General features: G+C 53.8%; 1 protein-coding gene across 2 annotated transcripts in view; it reads right to left on the reverse strand.

Annotated features, from left to right (window-relative positions):
- ST3GAL1 (ST3 beta-galactoside alpha-2,3-sialyltransferase 1) overlaps window positions 1-8,512 on the reverse strand; it is a 63,813-nt gene extending 55,301 nt beyond the window's left edge. For both annotated transcript variants that reach the window (XM_037048592.1, XM_037048590.1), the window contains exon 1: window positions 8,192-8,512. The gene's annotated coding sequence lies outside the window, so the exon portion shown is untranslated. The remainder of the gene's footprint in view (window positions 1-8,191) is intronic.
- Window positions 8,513-26,028: the final 17,516 nt, after the last annotated feature.

Raw genomic sequence — 26,028 nt, forward strand, 5'->3', positions numbered from 1 at the left:
GCTACCCCCCCACCAACTCTTCTAGGCTCCCTGGGTCAGGAGACACAGGATGATACGGGGCCTGCACAGCACGGGACCTGAGAGCTGCAGCTTTGGGCAGAAAAGGGGAAGTTACGAGCTGTGGCTCTGCCACTTTCCAGCTTGTGTGACCTTGGGCAAGTGGCCTCTCTGAGCCTCAGTTTCCACGTCTGTAAAATGGGTTTAAAAAGTACAGGTCCTTCATAGGGCTGTTGCAAAGACGAGGGATTTGGTATTAAGGCCATGGGCAACTCTGAGGAAGCAGGCACCCTGGCCTGGCCATGGTGGTGGCACTGATGGGACATGGGGAACTGGAGGCAGCTCATCACGTAGCCTCCACAGATCAGCTCTTGTGGTTTTTTAGAAAATTCATCAACTAAAATTACTTTCCTTGAAGCCCCACTCAAGGAAAGAACGCATGCAGCAACCTCTTTCTTTGCTGGCTGACAGTTCATCCATTCACCCTCCCCAAAACGTGGAAGCCAGATTCCCAGTGCCCAGGCCGCCTGCAGGTCCCATCTCCCCTCTGTCTTATGACTCCTGCCCGTGCCTGGGCTCCTTGCCTTTATTCCGTGTAGTCGCTGACTCCCTCCGCTATGGAAAAAACTGTTTGCATGCAAAATAATGAGCAGGAAACCACCTCAGTAAATGTCTGAGTTATTCCTGGAAGCTCCTTTCTGGCGGTGCCACTGGCGTCTGCCCACCTGGGTCTCGGCAGCAGAACCTGGGGGCCTGAGGTAGACGCAGGTTTGGCCAAGTCTGCTCCGGTTCCGCTTCATCAGTAGCTACTTGACATGGGCCGTACAAGGTAGCTGTGGTTGTTGACTCCTATGACACGACGTTATCTTGCGCTGAGTTCTCTGACGCTGCCTCGTGTGGTTATGTGGTGTTGGGGTGTATTGTGTTATGTCCCCTTGTTACGACGACAAAGTTTCAGCTCCTTAGTGGACTCCAGGATCTAATCAGGATGGTGAGAGGTGGACGCGTGTCTCTTTGTCACTGTTTCAGACTCAGCCAAGTAGATGGTGGGGGGGCGACGCGGGGAGGCACAGACAAGGAGAGCCAGGTGAAGGGGGCGGCTCCCGGGTCAGAGGCCTGAACCTGCCCTTTCCTCACCTCATGGAGCTTCAGCTCCCTCGCCTGCACCATTCAAGGTGGGCAGGGTGGGTGAGGGGGTTGGAGAGGTGAGCCGAGGGAGACCTGTGAGGGGCGGCCAGACTGGTGACCTCGTGGGCTCATTCCTGCCCTGGGGTGACCTTCACAAGAAGGCCATTTCTGGCATGCGGAAGATCTGGGTGGAAAGAGAGGTGGTGTGACCTTGGGGAAGTCACTTCACATGCACTACGAGCAGGGCCCTCACCCCAGAGTTGCCCTGAGGGCCACGGAGGGTCGGGGCTGCAAATGCCAATGGCTGCAGAGGCAGAGGTCAGGGCTCAGGGGCTGCGGGGCTCTCAGACCCCTGGGGGTGCCGAGGTGTTTGGCAACAGCCCATGAAACCAGAGGAGAGAGAAGGCAGGTATTTGCAGGCCTCAGGGGTTTATTTTGGGCTCCGGTCAAGTCTTCCAGGAAAAGAGGTTTTTTTTTTTGTGTGTGTGTGTGTGTGTGTGTGTGTGTGTGTTTTCTTTTCTTGCCATGGAACCTTTTATTTCCGAAAAGGTAAATGCCCAATTAGATAGATTTTTCGTCCTTCATGTGGAGTTGTTTTAGGCTTTCTGAGCATGAAACAATTTTGGAGTCATCCCACCCTCTCAGTTGGAGAAGTAGCCAGGTCTGCTCTGGTTGGGTTTTCTGGTTGGGTTTTCCTCCAAAGCCCTCCACTAAGTAAATATGCATGAGGGGAATTTTTAGCCTGTTCCGGCTGTTAGTTCAATGTGAATTCAAATGGTTTTTTTAATGTAGCAAAATCTATTACAATGATATCTACTTGGGTTTGATTTTTTTTTAAGTAAAAAAAATTTCTGGTGAAATGCAGAAAGAGTATTTTCTTGGACACCCAAAAAGTGAGCCTTCCAAAAGTCTTCCTTGGGTTCTGCCAAACAACCTGGTGCTCACAGTCTTCTCCCGTCCACGTTTCAGAATTACTGCAAGTAATCCTCGACTTTGTTACATTCCCTTCAGGGCCCCAGAATCAGACATTTTTGGAAGGAAAAAACTTTTCATGTAAAAATATGTCTCACACATTTGAATAGTGAACAGGCCCCACGGACAACCCATCCACAAGCCATCTCAGGAATAAGAGCTAAGATTTGCAGGGTAACTCTGGTTTATTTTCACATCACATCCTCTCCATGGCCAATGAGATGGAAACACAGAAAAGGTGAATAATTTGATCACAGAGTTGTAAGTGATAAGTCTTGGGCTGTAATCGTAATACCGAGGCTAGACTGTTCTGCTTTTCATGAAGACGCTATTGAAAAAACCTAAAGGTCGGATGATATGATCGTGTGCTCACTAGGGGCCACGGAGAGCACTGGGGGGAAACTCGAGCCTCCCCTGCTGGGTGGCCTTGGGCGAGCTCCTCTCCTGCCTCTGGTTTCTCCTCTGTCCTTTGGGGTTCCCACTGCTACCCACCTCCCAGAGTGGGCTCACGTCTTGGTGGCACAGCGGCTGCGGGGCAGGCAGGACAGAGCAAGGCGGCAGAGTTTAGCCTCCTGCTCCTCCCTGCCAGGTTGAGGAGGGAGGCTGTGATTCTCTCCCAGTGGCTTCTGTCGGCTCCTCCAGATGGGCCCTTCCTCCGCTGGTGACCCTCGCCTTGCCCTCCCTTCACCTCTTTTTGGGAGATGTCACTGGCCTGGGTGCTGCCACACCCCTTGTTGATTTGGGGGTGCATGTTTCCAACTGGAACCCAGGAGGATCTAATGTTTAAAATACTTGCCACCCTCCTGGGCACATAGGAACGCTCAATAAAAGGTAGAGAAGCATATTATCTCCAGGGCAAGGAGCCTGTGGGCTCCTCCCTGTTCTCCAGGGATCACCCAGAGTGGGAACTCATACTGCCACCTACTAGTTAGGAAATGCAGATTCAAGGAGGTTCAGTGACACACCCAAGGTCCCCAGAAAGAAGCAAGTGGAAAGGGACCGGGACCAGGACCTAGAGGTTCTGAGTCCCAGGCCAGTGGGTCTCCTGCTCAGGTCCCCAACTCTGTAGGAAATACCCCTTGTCTCGCCCTCATCCCAGGGTTAACCACAACAGACTGAGTCCCCTGCAGGTAGGTGCCTTCACCTCGGGCACATGTCACACCTGTTGCTGAGTGGCCAGGCAGCAGGACGGCTCAGGGTCCATCTCCCCAGTGCACTCCATCTCCCCCGCCCCACCGCCCAGGTGTAAGTGTCTGTGTCTCCAGGGAAAGAAATGGACAAGGTGTCTACAACCCTGGGGATGGGGATGAGAAAAGCATGCTGGTACTACAGCCCAGTCAACAGGCCTCGCTCCTTGGGGGATGGGTGGTATTAACAAACCATTAAGCTGAAAACCAGCCTGCACTTCAGGTGTTCTTCCAGGAGCTTTCCAGAACTTTCCACCTTCAGTCAATTCTTGCACAGAGACTATTCGCTGGGATATCAGAAGGCTCCGGGAGCTGGGCCTCGGGTGTGATGTTCTCCCACACATGATCTTGTTTAATCCTCACGGTACCCCGAATCCCACGGGATAACTGCCCACATGCACCCTCAACTCCAGCCTGCAGAGGAGCAGGGCTTGCCCAGCTCACACAGTGGGGCGTGGTGGTGTGCTCTCGAAACCTGGGTGCCCTCCCCCCACGCTGCCTGCCATCCCCTTTAACCCACTCTCCCAAGTCAGCTGTTTAAATCTGAGCTCAAACATAAGGACTAGGTTTTTAAAGCAAAGCAACCACTCTCGCTCACACATGCCGCACTCTGAAGCCGTCGGAGGGGCACATCGTTCAGAGACCTGTGCTCTGGCTGAGCAGCAAGGATGGATCCCACGGAAGCAAAAATCTGAGATCAGCACGTACTTCAGGAGACGAGCCAAAGCACCAAACCTCGAAAACCCCTCCCCAGGTCCCTCCCCTCCGCAGAACCATGTGGAACACACCCATGGCCAAGCTACTATTTTACCTTATTTTTCTTGCGCAAGCAGGGGGACCAGCACTGTGACTTCAGGGTCAAGGGACAAGGGCCGACCGACTGCGCACTTTTCCATCTGTCTATCTCCAGCACCTGTGTGGTGCCTGGAACCTACATGCCTGTGAAACAAACGCTGGCTCGGCGGAAATCAAAACAATCTAACCAACAACGAAACCCGAAGAAACAACAACACTGCAGGCCTCCCACGGATCCGCTGGTTTCCGACAAGGAAAGAGTGTGGCTTCGGGGATGGGGACGCAGCGAGGGCCTCGGAGCTCGGGAGGCCAGCCAGTGTTCCCGATGAGCTCCGTGACTTCCCCTCCGGGCCTCGGCACTTTGACATGACCACGAAAAGAGTTGAACAAAGTGATTCAGAAGAAAATTTTCAGCTCTTAGAGTGGAGCCAAGACAGGCCCTGGTGAAGTCACTGTGGTTCCTCTTGCCACAGGTATCATATGGGAGTCCCCCAAAATGTCAGCTCAGCTGTCAGGCTTCAGGCCCCACAGCTGGGAACTGCCGGAGACTGACTTAGAATGCAAGGTGAGTGTAAGGTGCCGGGGCACAGGGTGGCCCAGGGCTGCCTCTGCTGCCCGTGACGCCTGAAGGGTTCTGAGGATGAGCTGGAGGCAAAAGCAAATGAGGCGGGGGCTGTCTGCACAAAGAAAGGCTTTCATGCCCCCCAAGTGACTGGAGCACAACTCCAAGCCTCTCATTCTGCAGAGAGTGAAACTGAGACCTAGAGCTTGGAACAGTCTGGCTGCCAAGTTTCGAATAACTGGCCCTGGGGACAGAACCGAGGCGCTTGCTGGGTTCCCGTGCTCCAATCAGAGCAGGAGAGTCTCAGAGCCTCAGATTTGGCGGGTGCTGAAGGTCCCACGTGGACTCAGCAACTGAACAAAGTGTACATAAGTCTTATTCCAGGATTTTCTGTGCCCAAGCCAGCTCTTCCGGTGTGCACGCGTGCGCGCATGTGCGCGCGCGCGTGCACACATACACACAGCTCACTGGGAAGCAGTGTAAGGCCGAGATGACTGTGGATTTCATTTTCCAATTTCTTGGTTGCTTTTTATAGTGTGGGAGGGGCCTGGGGAGAGGGTTAAGGTTTTGATCTCATAAGGCAAAATCCTGTCCAAATATAACTCCTTTGAGTCAGCAGCTGTTACCCGGCAAAGGACTCAGGCAAGGTTAACTGACCAGGAGAGTCAAAGAGGCCCCTTCCAGGGGAGCTGCCCACAGCTTGCCTCCAAGTGATGCCCTGGTCTGCAGGGTGGGGGGGTGCACTGTTTGGTGGAGGGGAGAGGCAGAGACCTACCTGGCACAATGTCCCACAAAAACATGAGGCTCAGGGAGTCCTTACCACCACCACCCCCATTCCTAGAGGACCAAAGGTGTCCACCAGCCAACTCCGTGGAGCTCCCCGACTTCAGGAGGGGTGCTGAGCAGTCTAGCCAGAGAAATACCTGGCCTGTGTCTCCCAGAGAAAACACAGCCCTGAGGTCAGCAAGGAGGTGGCTAGAAGTTAGCTCTCACCTGCTGGTGCAGAGCGTCTAGAAGCAAAACCCACACCCACTAAAGAAACCCTCCACCATCACCGGGAACCCTTCCTGTTTTCCTCTTAGCCCCACACTGGTGGCGGGTGCGGAGGCCTCCCAGTCAGTGATCTCAGGGGAAGGCGCCGCTCTGCCCAGGCCCTGGCCTTGCCCCCAGGGGCAAAACCTGGACAGCCAAGGCAGGTCTGGAGAATGCAAGCTCAGCTGTTTCCAGGCACGTGAGATTGTTCCCAGGCCAGGGAAGAAGACCCCTACTCCTTCTGTCACTTACTTACTCAACCAAAAGCTCTATGCTAGCCTTCCTTCCCCCACACACATATGTTTACACACACATTCACAGTTACATGCAACGTTTATTCTACACAACGTATCTGCAAGGTAGTGGTGATGATCCCGTTGTACAGATATCGAAACTGAGAACCTGAGACCCTGAGACACTAAATCTCATGCCCAAAGTCAGGGAGAGGGGGGGGAAACTAGATGAGCCCCACCCCCCTCACTTTACTCCCAGATCTGGGCAGAGGCAGGGGACATGCAATGGTCAACTCAGGTCCCTGTTTTCAGCCAACCACGGATTCCAAAAATAGCCATGGTGCCCTGTGTCTGGGGGCAGGAAGAGAAGGTGAAAGGAGGCACCATGAATGGAAAGACCCCAGGCATCCTGCTGTGGGCGCCCCTTCCCCACCGGGGAATCAAGAGCCAGTTTCCCCAGCAACCGGCAGGGGGCAGTGCACCTTGTCTTTTCCTAAACTCCCAGGCGCTCTCCCAACAGCTCCCAGAAAAGAAAACCAGGATGCTCTCCCAGCAGCTTCTAGGAATGGACCGGCTTTACACCCAGCGTGTAGTAAGGTGCTCAAGGCACGTCCAGAAGCTCAGTGCTTGACTAGGTAGATTAATGTCTATTCTATTAATGTCTAAATGGGGCAGAGAAAGAGAGGAGGAGATGTACAGGCCCCTGCCGGCGCCTTCCATCTTAGCATTTGCACCTACTACGTTCCAGGCGCAGTGGTGACGACCGGACAAGCAGGATCCCTGCTTATCTCCTTTCCCCCTCTCGAGAGAGCCCCCCTCGCCATCAGCTGCACAAACGCACACAGCCGCAATGCAAGGGTAGGCCCTCGCTGTCTCCCTGGGGAAACTATCTCAACACAAATCCGTTGGGCGTGGGGACCCACAAGGAGGATGAGCCAGAAGAGGCAAGGGGTCCCCGGGGGTGGCCATGTGAAAGCCAGGAGAATGCCTGATGGGGCGACCCGGTGAGGAGGTCACTGCCCTCAAGGCCAAGGCAGTCTCCCTCTGGGGAGACAAGGAAAGCCCTGGAGACGAGACGCATTGACTCGCCCAGCCCCCATCCACTCTCACTTCTGGGTGCGCACATGTGCACTCGCGGTGCGCCCCCACCAAGCCTGGCCCGTGGTAGGCGCTAGGAGAGACCCTCGGGTAGGAGGAAGAAGAGACTCGGGGCTCCAGACCAAAAAAGAGTCGGAAGGATCCTCACTCTCTTCCGGGAGACCAGGCCACGGGTGTTGGAAGAAGGAGCGCTCGGGAATATCTGTGCTAAGCCGGGGCACAACCTCTACACCCACCTCAAGTTCAGCGGCGCTTTCTCCCTCAAGGTCATGCTCAAACACACTCACGCTTAGTTAAAAAGAGCTGAAAGTTGCGCCACCGTCCCAGTTCGGAATGTAGCTCTATCCCCTTCCGGGGGCGCTCTGTCCCGGGGTCAGGGTTTCCCGCCCCCTTGCGTTCTGCGAAGGAGCGGTCCCTGCCCCGGGCAGGTCACACGTCCGGGAGATGCAAACAAGTTGTTAACTTTTGTCAAAATTATTTCGCTGCAGCTGCGGCGCCTAATGGGGTTAGGGAGGACTCAGAGTTTCGAGTTGCCACCAGCGCCACCCCCGCCACTGGCTCCGCTTCGCCCACCCCAGCCCCTACTGCCTAGCACGCCACGTCCAGCTGCTTCTTCCCCGGCGCCAACTCCCCACGGTATCCAGTGAAACGTGGGCCGTTGGAGTCCCCGGGGAACAACGGCCACCTCCCGAACCTACGCCTGCTCCCAGCAGATTTGGAGGCTGGATCCGGATACTGTCCCGCGAACGCTGTACCGGATCACCCCGAGCCCCGCTGCCGGTGCGGTGTCTTCCCACCCCCGGCCCCGATCCGGGATATTCCAGCCCGGCTCCGAGTGTGCAGTGTCACTAGGAGCACCCCAGAAACCGCTGCCCAGGATCTGGCGCTGAGCTTCCCAGCATCTCTCGCAGTAAAAACTGAAGCCTCCTGAGCCCCAGCCTTCTCCCAGAGATCCTGGTGATGCCGGGGCGAGGGCAGGGTCACCCTACGTATGTCTCTCCCCTGGCGCCTGGGGTCTTCGTTCTCACTTCCACTGTCACACCCTCCTGCGCCCCTCCCCACCACTCTGTTCCCGGGTCCCAGCTACCACCCTTCCACTGGAACACACGCGAAACTGCCCGAGCCCCAACTCCACGGACGCAGTCCCTGCGCACCCCGGCATCGGCCGGCTCCGCGCGCTCACTCACCGCGGCGGGGGACACGCTGGAATTTCCGGGGCTTTAGGGAAGAGGGGCTTCGGAGAGTGTCCCAAACACTCGCCCCCTTCCCAGTTCACATCTCCCCTTCCTTCTCTCTCTCCTCCTCTTCCTCCTCTTCCTCCTCCCTCTGGTCTTTGTCTTTGCAAAGTGTCGAAACTGTCTGGCATAGTGGAGCTCCGCCGGCAGGGGCTGGAGCTGAGGAGGCGGAGAGAGGCTGGGAGCGGTCTCGGGAACACCTTCCCCCGGGTGTAACGGGCGGGGCAGGCCCGGCGGCCGGGACCCGGAGCTGGGGCGCCAGAGCAGGGCGGGCGCCTGGGCCCATCGGCCCTCCCCTTCCTCCGCCCAGCGCCCGCCCCTCGGCCCCGCGCTGCCCCTCCCCCGCAGCCGTCTCCCACCAGTGCTCTGCTCGGTTTTCCCCAGGCTCGGGGCTCCCCGCCAGCCGAATATAGAGCTCCAGAGCCACGTGGACCCAAGCGGGCTCGGCCGAGGCCCGGCCGGGGAAACGCTGGAGGCGGCACGGACCGAGTCGCCTCCCCGAGGGGGGCGCTGCGGGGACAGCTCCGCTCCACCTCGCGCCGCGGCCTCCGCCCGCAAACTGGCAAGGCTAGGGAAGGGCGTCCAGTTTGCGCAGGGCCTCGTGGGGTCAGCCCAGGGAGGAGGTGGCAGTGCCCTGAGGAGCCCCGGTCGGGTGCGAGGTGGCTAGAAGGGGGCGATCCCCCTGCTGGCGACGGTGCAGAGGCACCACATGCTCGAGGACGCCGGATCTGAGGTGGAATTTAAGGAGGGAGGATCGCGGCGGAGCTGGGCCAACTGGGCCCAGTTCGGAGCCACTGAGTGGCCACCGCGGCAGGTCCCCTCCCCGCTTGACCGCCTACCTTTTTTACTTGCTCCCGGATTCTGAAGCTGCAACGTGGTGTAGAGAAGGGGGACCCCAGGTAGGGGCTGGCCCCAAGGTGGCCTGGGGCTGGGGCTTCTAGAACCAGGCCCTCTTAGGGGTAAGTTTGAGGATTTTTTTTTTTTTTTTGCCCTCCATCCTTTCCAGGGAAGTGGGGAAATGGGAGACATCTTGCCAGATGGCAGAGTGCCAGGCTAAGAGGCCAAACGCTGGACACCAGAGTTAACAAGCACTAAAAAAATCTAGTTGTACAGGTCTAGTCCTCTTTACTGGACTTCACATCTTTCGCAACTTTTCTGAGGAATGCTGAGGAAAGAGGCAAAGCTTGGCCTCCGGGTCCTTTAATGCTTCCAGCCTCACCAGCCCAGGGGAGACCAGTCTTTTGCAGTGGACACGGAGAGGGGTCTCTAGGCCCCCCTTCACCAGAGAGGCTGTAGCCCCAGGCTTCAGGCCAGGGCAGCCGATCAGAGGCCTGGGTTCAAATGCTGCCCTGCCACTCACCTCACCCAGTGTGAGCTCTGAGGCTAGTTACAGAATCCCTACGCTTACTCTGCTCTGTGCTTGAGTTTCCACATGTGGGAAAATGTCCATTCCATGGGGCTGTTGTGTGGTTAAGGGAATTCATATGTGTCAGACCCTTCAAACTGTACCAGGATATAGTAGGCACTCAGTAAAAAAGCTGTGTTCATAATGGGCTTCTCCGTGCCAGGTCCCTGCCCACAGTGTGTAAACAGCGCCCTGGAGATGGGGTGGGGGCATTGGGGAGCCCCTAGGGCCTTTGGGGGAGAAAAGGAAAGATACTGAGAGAGGGGGAAGGGAGATGGATTTTAGAGGGGGTGGGGAGGACAAAAGTGGGCAGGGAGACAAAACAATAAAAAAGCATGTGAATCTAAAAATTCCTCAAGGACTGCTGCCAAGTGCTGAGGGGGCCCGGGAGCTTGCCAGGTCTCTGCCCTCCGTGAGTTTGAGAGGAAAGTTTGGCTTGTTTCATGAGTCCCTTTGTTTTCATTTCAATTCTGGATGAGGGAGGGTGCCCTTTGGCCTCCCTAGAAACATCTGGACTTTGCTCTCACCGAGATGTGTGGCAGGTATTCTGCACTCTTGGTGTTTCTCCAAAATGCTTTCCTGTGGGGGAGGAGGGAAGCCAGGGAGTATCCTAGGAGCCATCAACTACTGTTCGCTCCCAGGCTGCCTCTTCCCACCTTTTCTAACGGAGTCCCAGGCTCAGCACCTGGACGTGTGGCTCCGGGCATCTTCCAGCTCCCAAAATACAAGAGTGGTCTTCCTGCTGCCCTCAAGGACAAGGGCCTGAAGCGCCCTGTGGCTTTGCATGATGAGATAACCGGTGCCTTTGCCTTCTGTTTGATTCAGCTTGCTGCAGGGACAATGTTGCGTCTCTCTCCCCGCTGACAGCAGCACCCGTCACACACTTGTCACATGGCCCATGCTCAGTAAACGGCTCCTGGATGGATTAATAAAGCAGTGTTGTTTATTGCAAGATCAAATTATATAATGTGCAGGAAAGCACTTTGAAAAGTACTGTAGAAAACGCTGTAGTAGTCTAAGACTGGACTCCTATCCTGGTAGCATCTGGAGAGGACCAGGCCGGGCAAGTCAGTGGCCCCAGGTCATCCAGCTGGTCTGCCTTGCAGCCAAGGACCAGTCAGCCTCTTGCTTCAGCCCGTAGGTCTTGGCAGTTCCCCTCGGTGACTCCGCAGCAAGAGGGAAACCTCACTGAGTGACTCTGGGATGAGACACGCATAAATCATCACCGTGTCTATATAAAGATACGCACATCAGACACATCTTTTCCCAGATGGCTGATGGGCTTTTTCCCCACCCTCTTCCTTCCCATTGCAGTGCGTGTCTCAGGAGGTAGGAGAGAGGGCCTGTCCTCTTCTTTTTTTTTTGGAGTTGTGACACTCCAGGAAAGCAGTACTTCTGCCACCCCAGGACCCTTTGCAGGAGCCCAGAGCTGGGGGCTAAGTGTCAGGAATGTGTGCACACTCGAGCATCCCTCCTCGTCCCCCTGAATACGTCCCCACACACACCCAGCCGGAGAACAACTGGTATTAGTCATTACTGGGGGTGTCTGCACACTGAGTTCCCTCGGGGAGCCCCGACTTTGACGTAAGGTTCACGGCCCCCCCCCATGCTTGTGGAGCAGCAGCAGAGCTCAGGAACAATGGTTAAGGAAATTGATCTCACCCCGCCCCACCCCTGCCCCTGGCACATCCTGGTGGAAAGGTCCTAATGGGTTCTGGTGCCGTCTGGGTGATCGTGCAGAAAAGCAAAGCGCTGCTTTGCTTGTCAAAGGTGAGTTCGGAGCTGCTGGCGGGTGGTGCTCTGTGTTTGGGACAGTGTGTTAAATAGGGCTCTCAGGGCTGTGAGGAACCGGCCCAGCTTCCCTTATATAAAAAGAGGTACTGTGGGAATGTGCAGACTCAAGCTGAAAGTGGGGAGCTGGAAGGAGAGAGACCCCCTGGTTCTCTGGCTCCCTGCTCCCCTTCCCCCAGCAGCTCAGTTCCCTCCCAGCCCAGCAGCTTTCTCTGTTAAGTCCTGGGGTCAGCCCTAAAAGTTGTTGGTGTGTCTGCAGCCCCAGCCCCTCCACACCCGGGCTATCCTTTCAGCGTCATCACCCACTGTGGGTTTCAGTTTTTCTGGAAGAGGAACCCCACTGGCAGGCCTCCCCAGTCATGGACCAGCAAGCCCAGTGGAGACGTGAAGGAGAGCCGTGCAGGAGATTTCCCCTTACAGAGAACGTAAGGAGGGCATAACCCAAAGCCCCCTTCCAACCCGGAGAATCTTGGGGGGGTGGAGTCGGCAGAACCGCAAGGCTGCACTACTCACGTGCATTAGACCCCACAGCCTGCCAAGCCGGCTGGTCAGCAACTGGTCAGTCCCGACCACCTCGCTCTCTTTGCCAGAATTTGGCTCAGGAATGAGTAGCTGTCATCTCCCTTGGGACCGACAAGACAAAGAGAAATATACTCGGGTTTTCTAGGAAAGGGTTTCTTAAGAGTAAGCCCTGAGGAGCTGCTTCTTTCTGCTGCACATGAGGCAGAAGGTTCGTTTCTTTTAACTCCTCGCCCTCCTGCTCCTTGTTCTCCCTGTCTGCTTCCGTTTCGTTTTGCTGATTCCTGTGTGGCTGTTTTCTAAGATTGCAGGTATGAGTGAGACCAACGGTATTGGTCTTTCTCTGTCTGACCTCACTGAGCACAGTACCCTCTAGGTTCATCTCTGTTGTTGCAAGTGGCAAGATTTCCTTCTGTTTTATGGCCTCGTGATATTCCATTGTGTATACGTACCACATCTGCTTTGTCCACTCATCTATGGATGGACACCAAAGTTGCTTCCGTGTCTTGGCTGTCGTAGTTAACGCTGCAGTGAGCCTAGGGGTTCCTCTGTCTTTTTGAACTAGCAATTTTGTTATCTTCAGGCAAATTGGCAGAAGTGGGGTTGACTCGGCCCAGATGCTCTGGTTAAATTACACGTTGTTATGTCCCTGAAATTGTCATACAGAGCCTGCCGCTGTTGGAGGCGGCCAGACCCCTAAAGGACCACAGCTTCCCAACATCCCTGCCACAGGGTCCACCTTCCCAGAGGTGCCAGCTTACTAGGGCTGCGGTAGCAAATCGCCACAAAGCGGTGGCCAAAAACAGAGAATGTGAGGAACCTGGGAACTCACAGGGGCCAAAACCACAAACTCACATGTAAGTAGAGTGTCCTGCCTCGCCTGACATACCTGTGTTCCACACACAGCTCCGATTCTTCTGGGAAGCACACACACCAGGCGCACCTGAGAGGCGGCAGCCATCTCTGATGGCAGGAGCAGGCTGAGCGTGCTCCTTTGATTCTTGAAGCCGGACCTGAGATGTGGAGTCAGTGCCGGCGGCATCTTACCTGGATCCCTTGTTCTGTGAGGGAAAATGTTCAGCAACACTCAACCCTATTCGTTACATTCAGCCCAGCACAGTCCCAACCAGCACAGAGCGGAGGCCGACGCCCAGGAAGGAAAAGGATATGATGGCCGTGTCCGCTTGTCCCATACCAGGTTTTTGTGGGCTTTCCATTGCAGCTGGTCCTGGTTACCAATCCTGCATACTACACCACACCCCAAAATTACTGGTAGAAAACGGCAGATACGGCCTTGTCACCCTGGATCTGAGAGTCAGGAATGTGGATGGAAGCCCGTAGGGAGGGCTTGTCTCTGCCTCACCACATCAAGCAGGACCTAAAGCTGAGGGTCACTTGAGTGGCCGGGGGTGTATCAGGCCTCCTCACTTCTGTGTCTGGGATGGCCGAGGGGTTGGCTTATAGGCTGGACTCAGCGAGTTCTCTCCTTGAAAGTGCAGTTCAGGAGGACCAGATGGGAGTGCTTGCCTTTGATCACTGGGCTTCCGAAATTCACTGTGCTCTATTCTAGCAGTCACAAAGCCTGTCCGGGTACTTAGAGAAGGGATATAGATCCCCCCTCTTGAAGGGAGGAGTGACAAAGAGTTTGCAGCCCTGCTTGCAAAGTCACACAGCTACGGGTAGTTGCATTTTTCAGGACAGGTAGACTCGGGAGAGCCACAGGTAGCAGGTGGTGGTGGAGACCAGGTGTGCATGAGATCACCGGGGGATGCTGTAGAAAACAAAAGAGGGACAAGGATGGAGCCCTAGGGACAGAGTGACTGTCAGTAGTAAATGCTTATGGAGTCAATAATTCATGCAAGAACATGACTCTCTGTAGATAAAGTCTCAGGTCAGCAATTCTTGAACCGGGCCCCAAACAGAAGAATGATCACCATGGACAGAGCCTCGGGTTACTCCTGGAGCCAGATAAGGGAGCATCGGAGTCCAAGCTCAAGGTCAGTGGGCACGAGGATGACAGCAGGAGACGTAAGCTCAACAGGGCTCCTGCATGCCACTCCCAGAGATTGGGATGCAGGGGACCTGCAGTGGGGCCCAGGAATCTGCCTTTTACAACAACCCCCTTCTGTCCTATAGCTACAGGGGTTGAGGGGACAGCCCAGCACTCGGCCCCTCAGCCCTAAATCTCCATGGAGCCACGGACAGCATTGTCGATTGGATGTCCTGGCTCTGTGACTGTAGCCACCTGACCTCTGACCGTTTTCTCACTCCGACATCCATCTTCTTGTGGACAACGAGGGGGTTGAGTTAGGGCAGTGTGTTTGAAGTGTGCGTGAGGGGACCCACGGGGCGCCCCATCGGGGACCTGTGTTAGTCCACTCAGCAGATGGTCACTGGCTGTGTGCTCCATGCGGGGCCTGGCCCAGACACTGAAGACATCATAAAGGCGATGATTAATCGCCCTTAGGAAAAGTAGTTTAAGAGAGAAACACAAGAAGGGACAAGAGGGGGGACCTGCAAAGGTGGCTTGATGTTTTGAGTTGCTGTGTGGGGCCGCCACTGGGGCCCACTGTTCCGGGGTTGACACCACTGCCTTGGGTGGTCCCTAAGGGTCCTTGCAACTGGACACCTTCTGTTCCACGATGTCTGTCCACTCCTCCTGGGTAGGTCAAACAAGCAGAAGGCATTTGCTGGATTCGACATCTGCCCAAAGCCCCCAGGTTCGTGCCTTCATTCTCGAAAAGGCATTGCCCTTCAGAGATAGAAAAGGTTCTGTGTTGTGGCTTCATGACATTTAAAAACCAGCACCTCATCCTGGGAAACGGAGAGAATGAACGGAGGAGGCTGAACCTCGGTCCTGCTCCTCATCCAACCAGACAGCCATGAGCAGGGGCACAATAAATAGAGCATGCACATAGAAAGTGTGCGGTACGTCAGCTCTTGCTGTTTCTATATGTGCTGATTTACTCAATGTTTTGATGTTGACATATATTTTGAACTGCAAACTCATAAAATATAAATTAATGTTGGCCCCTTGCATTGAACGGTCTGTGCTTCGCCATTCTGGAGGCAGCCAAATCCACCTTGAGGTCGCGCTGGAAGCTATGGCCTCAGTTTTAAAAGATGTGACATCTACTACTAATTCGAAGTGTTGATTTGGTAAAATCATTGAAGTCATCTGGATGCCCAAGGCCTGTGGTCCCCAGACAGACACGGGAGAAGGCAGAGTTTCACAGGCAATATGAGAGCTGACGCGGAAGGAGTCAGAAGTTCCTCTCTGCAAATCAGGTCACAACATCCGTAGCCCTTAGGATTAGAATTGGCTGCTGAAAACAGCAGTAATCAGGTAGGAGTTAATTTCTCCCTTGTACGAATCCTGGTGGCGTGGCTGGTGTGGGATTCCATGGTGTCAGGGACCCAGGCTGTCCACGGCAGTGCACTCCATCCATTCCTCAGTTTACTTCCTTGTCTAACTTGGCTGCTCCTGCTCCAGCCATCAGATCTTTATTCCAGACATTCAGAAGGAGGTGGGGCATGCCTGCAACCTTTGAGAACACATCCTACAGTTGGCCCACAGCACTCCTGCTTCCCTGTCATTCCCCAGGCCACTCCCAGCTACTCCAAGGGAAGGGACCCTGGTCAATGTAGTCTTTGTCCTGGGCACATAAGGGAAAGGGGCATTTGGGGACAGTTAGCACTCTGTGCAGCAGGGTTAAAAGGGGTTAGGTCACTCAACTTAGATCAGGGCGAGAGTGCAGAAACTAATCCCAGGTGCAAAAAATGTATAGACTTAGAGATGCTTGTTGCCATAGTAACTAGGAAAAATAAAAGACAGAACATGCCAACTGTCACAAAGGAAAGAAAATTGCCCTTGCACCTCAGACCCTGTGTCCTGGCCAGAAACCCTTGGTCGACGAGCTCAGACGTTGACGATGATGCAGGCTTGGCATGGGAAGGAAAACTTGGCCATTTCCCTAGCGCTGAACCCCGTTCCACGCAGGGGAGGCAGTGGTGGGAAAGTGGGGTCACTTGTGGGGGACTTGGCACGAGTCCGGCATTTGACCGATGCAGCCTAACAATAGAAAGGAAGTTTTGACTGGTTGGAGGCAGCGTGAAAACACCGATTTAGCAATGCGACTGAGCAGTAGTTCACTTAGGCTTGTAAGTTTCCACTGAGAAGCTTAAACAAAATGCCAGGAAGTTTATCAGATGCGAATGTTTAGAGGAATCTGAGGGTCTCTGCACCTAGTTCCAAGTTTAAGTACGGTTTCACTGCGTGCCTCGAATACTGGGGGAGGCATTTGCCTGTTGCGTCAGGAGGGGCTTGAATAAATTCTTGTCTGGGCCGGTTGTTTCAGGCTACTGGTGTCTTGTTCAACGTTGAAGAAGGGACTCCTTCGAAGTAATTGTTAAAATATAGTCTATGTTTAAAGAGATCTGAAAGTTCACTTCAAAGACCTAAAGAAGAATGGATTTTAAATGATTTTTATATTAATACATTTTTTAAAAAAACACTTTAACTCATTTGCTCTATGTAAAAGCTGCCTAATAATAATAAAAACTCACACGGACAATTACAACTTTTTTCTCTTTTTATTTATTGATATTAAAATAAGGGGGTAATGGGGATAATTCCTTTTTGCCTTCAGTAGTGGACCTCTTTGTTCTGTTTGGTTTGGTTTGGTTTGTTTGTTGTTCCAAGTTAAATCTCAGAGGGAACTCAGTGTTGGCCTTTGTTTTGAGAAATGACTCTCCCTCCTTTCAAGTAGTTGGAGGAGGGGGAGCCCACTAGTCACCCCTCCTCTCCCTCGGTCACAAAGTGGCAGGTGTCCCAAGCTAGGCCCATCACACACACCAATTCCCTGAAAAGTCGGGGCTTCATTTCCTTCTACCTGAAGCACAGGATTGGGCACTCCTGCTTCCTGTTTCTTAGCATCGCTGGAGAAGGAGCTGATTCAGAGACTGGGATTTTGCGTCCACAGCACAGCCAGGACGCTGCCCTGCTGTGTGACCCTGGGATCCTTTCTTAATCTCTCTGAGCCTCTGCTTCCTAATCCATAAAATCAACCTCATACTAGTGTCCTCTTTTGTATTTTGTAAACATTAGGTAAACACGTATTGGGAACAAAAAAGGAGCCACCTTCTAAACCTGACCAGCTCAGGGGAGGCCGCCTGGTGGCCTTACAAACTCAGAGACAGAAAGTAACCACAGACGGTGGTCTGAAATTAAAACTTTCTAACTAAAAGCCAGTCACGGGGCAGGGGCAGTTACATCCGAGCTTCCCATAAGGCCAATCTATTATCTTTCTACATCAAGATAACCTACCTTCGGGGATGTCAGGGTAATTTCCTTCTTTTCCCAGACCCCCTCAGGGCACACCCACCACAAACCCCCTTCTTGTCCATCATTCCCCTGTAAAGTGTCGCCTGTTAACTCCTGTGCCCACCAGCATCTAAGAAGTGGTGTCTATTTCTTTCACTTTGTATCCACTCCCAGAGACCCCCCTCCTGTGCTTTCTCCTAGCGTCTTACTCTGTCACCCATGAACTTCCTGTAACCCCTCGAGTCCCGCCCCTTGACTCTGGTGTGTAAAGTAAGTGGTGAAACAGCCGTTTTCTGGAGCATTTCCCCATCTGTTGGGATTTTGCTTCCTGGCAATTTGTCATCAGTTTGGCTTGAACGAACTCATCCCCATCCTCTACAGATTTGAATGTTTCTTATATAACGGTGACGCTATAACCCTCTTACATCGAGACCGACACATCGTAAGCAGGCGCTGGCTGTGTGATGGTGATTGTTATTACTTAGTTGATGAGTTTTCCTTTCAGTTACGTGAATCTACGTTTTCCCATTAATTCCTCTCATCCTCCTTACTTTCTAAGTAAGGACTAGTTTGGTTCTGTTTCCTGGCTGAAGCAATCTGGAATTTTAATTTTAAAAAAGATATCCTCAGTGCAGGGAGAAAGGGCCCCTTGGACCCCCTTCACCTGCTGTGGCAGCTTCAGGTGACCTCCGGGGGTCAGGGGCCACCGCCAGGTGCAGGTTTGTTCCAGGCTTTTGCTAGTGTGTGCTCTGAGTTCCTTCTTCAGTGATAACCATGGTCCCAGCTGTCAGGGTCATGGGCAAGTATCCAGGGAGGGTCCATGATATTCACGAGTCTCCTCTTGTTAAGACAGAGACATAAACTCATATGTTTACAATGTTTTTACTAAGAGTTCATTTAAGGAGGAGAAGGGCAGGACGGGGAGACCGGCATCGTCATCTCGGGACCTGAGATAACCAACCCGCCAGCGCCCCTGCTGTGATGCCCTGCCATCCACCGACGGAAGGTGGCCCCCCCACCCCTGCCCTGGGTGCGGCGCGCCGACCTTCCAAGGCTGCCCTCAGCTGGCTCTCCACCCGGGGTCCTGCTCCCTCTCCTCTCCTCACTGTGCAGTGGTTCATGTTTCCCAGGCACCAGCCTCTGCTCCACCCCGTTCATTCCCTGCTCTCCTTGTCTCTGTGTGTTTGTGCATGTCCTCCTCTTCCCGCCATCTTGTCCCCACACTCACTGTGCACCTTCCAGCCTCAGCCCGCACCCTGCCCTCCCTGACACAGGCCCTGACTTCCCCACGCGTGCTGCCGCATGGCTTCCCGGACCGCCGGTGGCCTCTACCCATAGGCCCATTTCGGCACTTAATGGAAGTGACCTCCTCGTGGGCAAGGTGTGTGTCTGCGTCACACGTGCCTGCTACCACCGGCCTGACCCAGAGCTGACCCTGAGCGCCTACTGAGCACCGTCTTCCCCAGAACGAGCTCTCCTCTCTGCCACGCTGTCCCTTCCTGTGCCTGGCTGTCAGCACACTGTCCCCACTGGAAACAGGTCGCTGGGGCAACAGTGGTCCGGTTGCGGCAGCCCCCTTCCACAGTGCTCTGTGAGGGCGGAGACTGTCTTCCTTGTTCCCTGCGGGGTCTGCTGTGTGTAACGCGAGAAGCTTAAGAAGGTAATCAAATAACTCTGCGTTAAACAGAACAATAAACGCCTCCACTTCTCTGTCCCTGTAGCCCTCTGAGTTCAAGCCCACCGTGCCCTAAATACAGTGATCTCCCCAGACAGGTGGGCTGTCACAGTCTGTTCGCCCCAATACCAGGGGCCGCCTGAGCTTCCCCGGGAAGCAGAAGCACGTTACTTGGAATCTGTATATGTCAGGGTTTGGTGTCAAGATGAAGTGATTGTGATACCCAGGAGCAATGCATCTGGCCCTGTGATACCACAGGGAAAAGAAAGCCTGTCAATACCACTCCCTGGGGACAGTGTGACAATGTCAAAATAAACACAGCAAATGTTGCTAACTTGGACTGCAGGGAAATGGCTGGGCTTCTGCAGACAGACAGGAGACCCAAGGCGGGGAGATGACATTTTGTGGGTGACGGCTGTCTTCCTCCCTCCCCCGACTCCACAACCCCCACGCTCTCTCAAGCTTGTCCCCTTTCAAACCTAGCAAGGAAGCCAAAGGCTCTGAATTTCCCCCAATGCCCTTCTCCGATGAAAGTGAGAAAAGAAACCATATCTTGATGATTTTATGCAACAGATTCCTTAATAAAATATGATGTGTTTTATGGTAACACACACAACTGCTTGTAAAAAAAAATTATTTAAACCCAGACCAAACATTTGTCTGTCAAAAATCGTTGGGGAAGCTGAAGTAGCCACATAGAAACTTGAACTGGGCATCTACCCTGTGCCAGATTCAACACAGGGAGTTCCAACCCAGGTGGCAATTGCCCTCTAGAGCAGGGCCTTCTTCCTCACCCAGACCCTCCTATCACATTGCCTGAGGGGGACACATTTCAATCCATCCCCCCTAACACTTATACCTGAGACCACTGGACAGTCGCCACACTCTCTGTTATGACCCATCAAGCATGCAGGACATCCGCTCAACAATCTACAAGTTGTCAGGAGGGTGACCAGCCCACTACCCACACCCTGAGCACCAAAGTTTAGATCTCTCAGTCACACTCTGTCCGCAGGTCCTGGAGAAGGCTGTGTGGCGCAGTGGGGCTTGCAAGTCAGCCAGTTCCACGCGGGCATCCCGCCCCACCCCCCCCTGCCGCAGCTTGCTGTGCAACTATGCATGAGTTCCTTACCCTCTCTGAGCTTTCTCTGTCTCCTTTTTAAATATAGGGAATTCACTGCAACCTCAGAGAGCTCTTGGAAAGATTCATTATAGCATAATTTATATAAATCTTAACACCATTTTTATAGGACCTTAATACCCCCCATGACCCACAACAGCGATGAATTCATGTTGGTGCCCGGGTTCTCATTAGAATATCAGGATCAGAACGGATCAGACACTTGACCATTCATTCAAACCTTTCCCTTTGCTGCTAAAGAAACTGTGGCCCAGAGTAACTCCCCGAATTCCTCAGAGTCCAGCCCACAAACTCAAGGGGGAGGTGTTTGTGGATTTGTATATTCATAAGCTCATAAATAATGTCGATAATGTGCAGACACTGTACTAGCTGTTGGACACGTATCAGCCCAATTAACATTTGCAGAAAGCCTGCGATGTAGGATTCATCATCGTCGGAGGTTTACGGATGAGAAAACCGAGGTTCGGTGCAGCGCGAGACTGCAGGCTTGTACTGAATGAGAGAGGCTGCGGCCCCAGGCAGCCGGTGGAGAAACCCGTGCACACAGCCAGCCACTGCCCTGGTTTCCAGTCCGGTGACTCTCACCGTTCTGCTTTCTCACCCACCTCTGCAGCCAGTGTGTCTCTCCCGCTCTTCCCCTCCCCCTTCTTCCCTCCCTCTTGCCCTTTGGCTACCCTAATTAATGATAATGAGAGTGAGATCGCTGAGCAAAGGGAAAGCTGGTGTGTGACTAGTGTGTCAGAGAGAAGAATTTCAAAGACGATGGGGAGAGAGAAAAGGAGAGACAGGAAGGGGGCGGGGACATATAGAGGGTGTGTTCCTGAGCTGCTTACCATGGCTATTGTTTTGTTTTATTGCAGGGGACTGTCGCCAGAGCTATTACGCCAGGGGACAGAGGGTTTGTCGGGGGAGGAGGGAAAATGAAGAGCCTGTTCAGTGACTCCCACTCCCAGAGGTCAAAGGCTGATTGAGGTCAGCCTTTTCTGACCTCTGCCAGGTCACTCCCGGCAGAGGTCAGATTCCCCAATCCCTTATTTGGCCCCTGGGGGTAAAGTGTGAACTCTGCTACCTGGCTGAGCCACCTTCACCTCTCTGAGCCTCTGTGTCCGGACCTGCAAAACGAGGGGTCCTTTACAATGGTCTTGTGACCATCAGCTCTTGTACGGAAAACGCAGAGTGTGGCAGAAGTAGGTCCACAGTTGCGCACCTGGAAAATAATATAATAATAAATAAGGACACAAGAAGAAACTCTGTGTTTCTCGTACTCACAACTATAAGCCTCCCCTTGCCCACCCTGCCCACCAATGCTGGGAACGTGGGAAAATAGTCCACCCCTGTTTTCCTCCCCTTCCTCTGGACTCGTGAACTTCAGTGAAGATTATTTTGCAACTAATCTGGACATCCCCCAAACGACAGGCCAAAACGCCCTTCCCACACTCTATACGAGCCTTGGGAGTGAGCACACTGTTGTGTTTATCACAACATCTGTCTGTTGCTTCCTGAGTCGTTGGAGCATGAGGATTCTGGTTTGCCACTTTGTAGCTGCCCCGGAGCCTAGCCCGGTTGCTGGCAAACAGAGGGTTCTAGATAAACGTTCAGTGAGTAACAAGGAAACAGCTAACTGAACACAGTGTTTTCCGGTCTGTAATCAGAGCTCAGTTATGGCTCGGTAACTCGGGGTTTGACTAGCTGAGCTCTGCGTGTGCCTGGGTTGATCTCCGAGGGAGCTCGGTTGAGAAGGATTATTTATGTTTTAGCTTTTCCGTACTCCGTTTAATTCAACCATTTCACTCACATCCACAATGAGCCTCGACGGGGGGAAGGCCGGCCAGGTCTGGTGCTCACAGAATTCGCAGCCCTGCCCTTGTTCCTGGAAGCAGCATGCCGGTTCTTCCAAACCCCTGCACAAAGAAGCCACTGGAGAAGCATTGGCTTTAAAGATTTCATTTATTTATTTTAGAGAGGGGAAGGGAGGGAGGGAGAGAAACATCAATGTGTGGTTGCCTCTCGCATGCCCCCTACTGCGGGGCTTGGTCCGCAACCCAGGCATGTGCCCTGACTGGGACTCAAACCGGTGACCCTCTTATTCACAGTCTGGTGCTCAATGTGCTGAGTCAGAGTTTAGGAAGCATTTTTAATGAATACCTGTTAATTTGTGTCCTCTGCTCAGACGAATATCTTAGCAGAAAAAGGAAGCAAATGGGCTCCAAGGGAAAAGATATCTGGGGTGTTTGCCTTCCTGTGCACACATACGTGCTATATTTTCCAGGTTTAAGAGGAAGCAACCTCACTCCAAATAGCATGGAGATAAATCATGGGTCTGCCCTTCCTTCCACTGGAGTTTTTAAACCTTGTTATGACTGCTTAATCTAGGTTTACAGTGGGTCATGCTCACAACCTGGAAGGGTGTGCCCTGCACACCCTCCTACGTGGCCAAGGGCAGTCTAGACCATGCCAACCCTCCCACTCCAACCGCCAGCCTGGTGTTCAGTTCACCAGCAGTCAGTGGCCTCTGCCTCACACAGTGATGCCGTCAGAGCAGGGCTGGGAGTCAGGCAGGACACTGATGTGCCCACCTCTGTGGCAATCAGCGGGGTCCAGACCATCCCATGTACTAAAATCTGACATGAACCTCTTTCGAGGGAAGAAGTGGTGTGTCCTGGGGACTGTCTGAGCTTGTAATGACAAGTGGCAGAAATGAGCTGCCTCCTCTGCACACCCACGTGTCACTCCATAACGGAGTACAGTGAGGGTGGTCAGACGAGCCATGTGAACAACCTAGGGTGGGAAGACCCATGGAAGAGACATTGGCTCCTGGCGTGTGGCACCACTCAGACGGAGTGCTCAAATCTCCAGTGTGAGACCCGGTGAATTTCTACGTGCCGACGCATCCGTGCCCAAAGTGTCCCCTCCATCGGACCACACGACGTTCCCCCTCCCCCCTCCCCCCAGCACACTCCATTCCAGGGAGTCACCCTGTAAATCTCTCTCTCTGCATTCCCCTAAACCCAACACACATTACCCCAGCTCCTGTGTATAGGAATAACAAAGACTTGGGAGAGTGAGCACTGTATTGGAAATGGGAAGTTGACCGGAAAATCACCCCAACGTACCGCTACTCCAGCTGTTGGTGCCCTCCTCTGCTCCGGGCTGGGCAAGTGTGGAATGTAGTCATGGGTAAGGTGGTGGCCATTTGTGAAGACTCCTAGACACTCCCCGCCCCCGGGAACTGAGTTTCCGAGAAATTGCAAAGACATGGGGCCACCCTGCAGCCTGGGACCCAGCTCACTTGTCCCTACCCCTGCACTTCGAAAGACACCCTCGGAGGCTGCAGGTGTCAGAGGGAAGAATGTGAAGGTCAGTTCTGTTCCAAACTGTTCCACTAACAAGTCACAAGGCCCCAGACACGTGGGTCCACCTGCTGGAGCCCCTGCACCTGTGAAACCTCGGGAGGGATATTGGCTTCATCTTTCTCCGGGCTTTAAAGGTGAAAATGCATCAGTCCCCAGGACTGCTGGGCCTGGCTCCCTCCAATTCCTCAGGCAGAGTCAGGGCATTGCTAGTTTATCCAGAGTCTCTGCAGTTTCAAAAAGTGGCGCCTGCTGGGTGGCTGTACCCACAACTCAGGGAGTGGGTGGGCCTTTTGAGAAAAGAAATGCCCCCCTTGCTTTGGAGAGGTGTACTCCCGCACCGGAGCACACAGTTGGGCCAGAAGCAGGTGGGCTGGATTCCAGCCCTCATCCCCCTTTGCACCGCGCGCACCTGGAGAGCTGTCTGCAGCGGCCAGCACAGGGTCTGCAGCTTCCTCACCCCCTTGTGTTTTTCAGCCCTTGCTCTGACTGTGTTATTATAAAATACAGACCAGGTGGAACCTACTTGGTCACAACCTTTCCACTGTGCCTCACAAGCTCAGTTAGAGACCTTGCCATCAGTGGGCTCCTTCAACCCACCCAGTGCCATCATGCACCTCCACTACCCTTATCTGGAGCCTGCTCCGGGCCTTCTTTCCAGGAAGGGAGGGAGGGAGGGTAGAAGGAAGGAAGGAAGTAGAGAAGGAAGGAAGGAAGTAGAGAAGGAAGGAAGTAGAGAAGGAAGGAAGAAAGGAAGGAAGGAAGGAAGGAAGGAAGGAAGGAAGGAAGGAAGGAAGGAAGGAAGGAAAGGCCAGTGAGCCAGTCTATGGGTCTCTCTCCATCCGCTTAGCAGGGCTTCACCTCGCTCCTTCCAGTGTGCCCGATCTCATTAAGCACACCCCTCATCTCTTTGGTCTCTTCTCCTCCGCTCACGAGGGTGACTTTCAGGGCCATCATTCTCCCCATGTTATACATGAGGCTAGGGCAGCTCAGAGTGGGTAAGTCACTCAGTGTCATCCAGCAAATAAGAGGCAGAGCAAGGTCTGGCCCCAGTCCTGTCTGACCTGAGAGACCTGGGTTTTCGAAGCTGTTTTCCCCCAATCTCTACCTGCCCTGGCTGATCCCTTGGGTTCCCTCCTGGACCCTGACCCCCGCCTCTCCCCATCTCAGACAGCGGAGAAAAATTCTGCTTGGTATTATCCACACTATTCTGAGCCCAGTACCTCCTCTGTCCTGGCAGTTTCTAAGCCCAAGGAGCTGAGACAGAAGACCCGACGAACGCAGGAGTCAGCCAGTGCAGGAGCCCCGTGTTGCGGGGAGACACGCTCAGAGTGGGGACACCGTTCTCTTATCTGTGGATGAGGGCAGGAGCCAAGGCCAGCACAGGGCTACAGGGGACTTTGTAGGAAAAACCTTCGAGCTGTTGCGTGAGCTTTAGTGTGTTCTAGGGTCAAGGTAAGTCAGCAATGTAAATAAGTGATAACAGAAAGGACAGTTTTGCTTTGTTGTAGGTTATAAATGATAACTGGGTAAATATACCACCACATATAATATCTATGTCATTGGGAAGGCAAAGCATCATATCTAGCCAAAAGTTTTTAGGTCAGCCATTGGCTGGTAGGCAGAGCAATTTATAGCTCTTTCGCGGCCAGATATTTTGAAAAGTTTGCAGCGCTCTGGTTAACACTGTGCTTAGTAATGATGGTTATTTCTATTATAATCTTTGTTCCCAACGGTAAAACTTCTCCTGCTGAGTCTGAAATGACACCCCACTGGCAGATGTTTCCCACAGTGTTACCAGGGCACAGATCCCCCAGTGGTCTTGTTAAATCACGGACAGTGAATCGGCAGGTCCAGGCGGAGACCCGAGATCCTGCCCCGGGAACCAGCAGGCAGGGATGTGCGCTGAGGACCACACCGTGAGGAGCGAGGCTCTTGGCACCGTGTGCTACGGCCCTGCCTTGAAACGACCTCTGGGATGAGCACACCTTCACTCTGTGGTCACCTGTAGGTGCAGTACAGCAAGAAAGAGCCCAAGGTTAGGCATCAGGACCCAAGAGCCTGAACTGCGTGGGCTGTCCCTGGTCTGTCATGGGGCGTCTGGTGAATTATTGTGGCTCTCGGCGGCTCGGTCCTCCCAGTGGCTGAGAAAACTACATGCTCGTCCCACTGAGGGCTCGGTGCGTCATGGGTGCACACGTGCCTGAGTCTGAGGTTGTTCTCAAAGTGCAGTCCTCACTCCTAGTCCCCTCTGCAGCCCAAGACGGCCCCACGTTGCCTTGGTTCTTCCAGGTGGGGTGCTGACTCAGTGCTTGAGAGTTTGGAAAAGTCGTCTCTCTTCCTTCACCTGTCTCATCCCTTCCTCAGCCGGGATTCTCCCGGCTCCTTCTTCCTCTCGTTGTCCCTTCCCTCCTCTCCCATGTGGTCACTGATTCCTCATATCATGGTACCCAGTTCCCTGTCCCTGAGGTTCCATTCAGAGGCTTGCAGCCCTGATAGCACAGGGCCCTACCACGGCCCTCCTGCAGCTCGGCCCCTCCAGCACCCGTTCTATTCCCTGTCTCATATGCAGTCACCGAACCCAC

The sequence above is a fragment of the Sturnira hondurensis genome, unplaced genomic scaffold (assembly GCF_014824575.4).
Source record: "Sturnira hondurensis isolate 20B ecotype Veracruz unplaced genomic scaffold, ASM1482457v3 Scaffold0006413, whole genome shotgun sequence".
NCBI classification, from domain to species: Eukaryota; Metazoa; Chordata; class Mammalia; order Chiroptera; family Phyllostomidae; genus Sturnira; species Sturnira hondurensis.